A 4,602-nucleotide genomic window follows, 5' to 3' on the forward strand; every position below is an offset into this window, starting at 1 on the left:
ACTTGGGGGCACTTGCTCCTAGGTGCCGGTCATGATCCTAAGTTGGGTCGTGACAAAGTTGGTATCAGAGCGCTAGGTTATTCTTGTGACTAATGGAGCACACGTCGGTAGTAGAATCTCAATTATGGTTATGTAGCCGGCCATTCCCATAATCGTGATTCTGTGAGGGCGTGATAGGATGTGTCTTGTCTTTCTTTCTTATTCCTCCGTACGTGTGTAGCGATTAGGATCAAATAACAGAATCTATCATTACTTATCCTATTCGTGTATGGCTCGGACCAATTACCCTATAATAGAATTTGGCTAGAGGTTCAAACTTCAAAGACGTCAAATTTCGCCAATGGACATGCAGTCATCTCCAAGCAAAGAAATGCTACATAAGTAGTATACAAGACAGTGAAAGGTTCATTGTGCCGTATGAGGTGCTTTCTGGTAAGATATGTAATAGGGTTCATTTCGGAAATTTATACTAGTCCACTACTACAGCGATAAAGGAGTGCTATCACGAAAAAAAAGAGATCTTATGGATATAATAGATAAACATGAGAAGAATGAGCAACAGAATAGGGGCTCTAAAGTGCTCATGCACCTAGAAGATTATGGGGAAGAACAAAATATTCTTAATAATGTTTCTAAAGTTGAAACTACTAAGTTTACTATTTCTGATAGTTCAAAGGATCCTTAAAGGTTTTTGCAGAATACTTACCACGTTATAAGCTATAGGATATTTCATGAAGAGGTCTATGGAACATGCAACTTTTAGACTAGAGAACATGGCGAATATATGAAATGCTATTGTACTCTTAGAGATGCCAACAAGAGCAACACAATTAATTTGGGAATAATTTCACTAAAGTGTTTATGAATCACTTCTTTCTTGACAGTTTGTGACGTGAACTTTTCTGCTAGATCATTTAAGAAATTGATTTAGACGGCGGGTATACTTACATATAACGCTAAACTTTCTCAGCTAGATACGCAAGTAACATCTTATGTTTAGAGGCTTGTTGAAGGTTCGTTAATTGTTTAAATAATATAGTAACTACATATATGAAGACTTGACTCTCTTCTTTAGCAGTTGCATTTACCAGAAAGATTGAAAATATGGACATGATAGGCGTGCAAGAACTCACATAAGAATATCGATATTAGAATATCTTTTAGTATGAATTTTAATATGAGTCGAAGATTTAAAAATCAAAAATATTTTGAAATATTAAGAGATCCTTTTCGGTTCCACATTTGTGAAAAATTTATAGTAGTTAGACATGTGTTTAAAACTTTAAGATTCAAGTTAAGAGAAGGAAACCCTAGCTAACCAAGTTGTACTTAATATGGTTGACTCTAACGTACGTATGGATATGGATTAATTATCTTCTTGCCATGCTACCCTCGATTACAATGGAAAGACTATTAGGTTTGTTGAACTTTAAAAGTTGGTTTTGTCCAAATAGAGGATTATAAGTTTTAGCGACGAGCAAGTTATATATTTTGAAGACTACGATTATAGAAAAAAAGGTTGTTTGGATCTAATAGATACGGTAAGGGGCACAAGAGAAGAAACACTTAGTTTGAGAGGAAAAAAAAGTATCATAATGAGAGATTCTCTAATGTATCCCTAAAGATTTACTAGGACTACCTCCAATATGAGAAATAGACTTCGGTATTGAGCTGATACCTAACACGCAAACTGTATCATATGGCACCAACAGAGTTGAAAGAGCTAATTGAATAATTGAGAGACCTACTAGATACACGTTTTATCATATAGAATGTTGCGCTATGGGGTACACCAATAATTTTTTTAATTTTAAAAAGAGAGGGGATAAGTACTTAAGAATGTGCATCAATTACAGATAATTAAATAAGATAACAATACACAATAAAAGCCCATTGTTTTGTATAGATAACTTGTTTGATCTGTTACAAGGAGCCATTGATCTTTAATTTGGTTATCATCAGCTTACAATAAGAAAGTAAAATATTTGGATGTCCGCCTCTAGAACCCGATACATATAGTAGGAGTTACTTATGATGCTTTTTAGACTGGTCAATGCTCCAGCTGCATTGATGTATATAATGGATATGGTGTTCAAGTTGTTTTTGGGAAAAATAAATTCTTAGTTTTACTTACGATATTCTGTTATATTCTCATAGCCATAAAGAACATGTGGATCACTCGAATAATGTATTAAAGACGCTGGAGGAAAATAAGTTGTTTACTAAGTTCTCGAAGCATGAATTTTGGCTAGTCTCCGTGGCATTCAGATTGATCAGAACAAATAGATATAGCATATAAATGGAATTGGATGCTACGTCAATTCCTCGAGCATATTGTAACTAAGGATGGTATTACGGAAGATTCTAATAGGATAGAAGTAGTTCAGAAGTGGCAAGGATCAACTACTTCTATGGATATTCATAACTTTTTGTGATAGGGAGGGTACTACAAGTTATTTTCTGTAGAATTTCTCCATAGTAATGGCGTCATTTACCAATTTAACATAGAAAAAAAACATAATTCAAAGTTTCAATGGACGAAGAAATGTGAGTAGAGCTTTTAGAAGCACAAGACATGTTTGACCATTATCGGTATTAGCTTTACCATCAAGTTCTACTGGATTCACGATATTATGTAATGCTTCAAAAGTCTAATTGGGATGTGTTATCATGTAGAATGATTGGGATAGCTTGTGCTTTAACACAACTATATAAATAAATAAATAAATAAATAAATAAAAACACGACAGAACTATTCTATTTATGATTTGGAGATGGCTGTAATGGTATTTGCTCTAAAGATCTAGAGACACTACTCATACGATAAAACTTGCGAGATTTATACTGACCGTAAGTGCTTGACAAAAATTTTTAGCAGAGATATTTGAATCTTAAATAATGTTGATATATTGAACCTCTCAGGGACTAAGATTATTCTATTTTATATCATCCTGGGAAAGCGAATGTTGTGGCTGATGCATTGAGCAGAAAATTTTCTATAGATAGTTTGGCATATAGCTAGAGACTTTTGGCTAAAGATATGCATAAACTAGAGGATACTAGTATCAAATTTAGTATGGAGAATTCAGAGACATTGATGGCTTGTGTTGAAGCCAGGTCTTCACTAGTAGAGTATATAAAGACCACTCAATATAAAGATGAGCGACTATGTACGTGATGAGGTCCTGGGTAGTTAAAGCAATGATATGGTTATTGATAGTGACGGTGTTGTTTGACTAGGTGACTTGTCACGTGTACCAAACGTAGATGGGTTAAGACGAGTTATTCGTAATGAGCTCGCAACTCTTGATACACTATACATTCAGGTTCCAATAAGATGTACCATGACTAGAAGAAAATTGTATTTGTGAGAAAAGAAAGAACAAGTTTAAATTTTCTTAATTTGTTTCTAACTATTTGACTTGTTGGCATGGCAAGGCAAGCACTTACAACTTAGCAAGACCACTACAACGACTCGAGATTTCAAAGTGAAAATAAAATATAATTATAGTGAATTTTATGACATAACTACTTTAAACAATAAGAAGTTATGATTATATGTTGGAAATTTTAACTAAGCTTTCATGGTGAGCATACTTCTTATTTGTCAATACTTTTATAGTAAAGTGATATATGCACAGATATACATAAATTGGAAAATTATCCGACTTCATAGGATTTTATTGTCCATTATTTCTAAAAGAGGATCACAATTTACTTCACGCTTTTGAAAATCTTTTCAAGAATTATTGAGTACACGAGTAGATCCTAGTACTGCATTTCATCCACAGACAAATATATAGTCTGAAATTACTATATAAATCAAGGAGGACATGTTGAGAGCTTGAATATTTTCTCTTGGAGGTAGTTGAGATGATTCCCAACGTTAAACTAAATTTACCTACAATGATAGCTTCAGTTAGAGTATTAAGATGGTATTGTATGAAACTCTATGACGATGTCGCTCCCTTATTAGATGATTAAAAACAAATGAGGCTAAAGTGTTAGGTTCAAACTTGCTAGTATAAGAAGCTTTTGATAAGGTCCAGTCAATCAGACAGGTATTACTTACATCACAAAGCAGACAAAACTCTTGTACAGACGAGAAAATTAGACTTAGAATTTACAGTTAGTGATCGAGTGATCATACGAGTCTCTCTTATAAAAAGCGTGGTGCAATTTGGAAAAAGAGAAAAGATGAATCCAAGGTTCATAAGATTATAAGAGATACTTGAAGTGAAAGGAGTCGTCGCTTACCGTTTAGTTCTGAGTTATTGTTTTTATTATCTAGTATTCCATGTCTTTATTCTATATTAAAAAAAAGTATATTGGACTCCTCCCATGTGCGTGAAGCACCAATTACACTATATGATGAGAAGTTAACTTATGATGAAGAGTCAATCGCTACTGCTGACAAACAAATAAGAAAGTTACGATCAAAAGAAATTATGTCGTTAAAGTCTTATGGAGAAATCATACCATTGAAGAAACTATTCGGGAAGAATAAGATGATATGCGCGTCAAATATTCTCATTTATTTCGGTCTACAGGTGTATACTTGAGTTAAATTCGGGGACCGAATTTATAAGGTGGGAAGGATGT

The sequence above is a fragment of the Nicotiana sylvestris genome, chromosome 1 (genome assembly GCF_000393655.2).
Source record: "Nicotiana sylvestris chromosome 1, ASM39365v2, whole genome shotgun sequence".
Classification (NCBI taxonomy): Eukaryota; Viridiplantae; Streptophyta; class Magnoliopsida; order Solanales; family Solanaceae; genus Nicotiana; species Nicotiana sylvestris.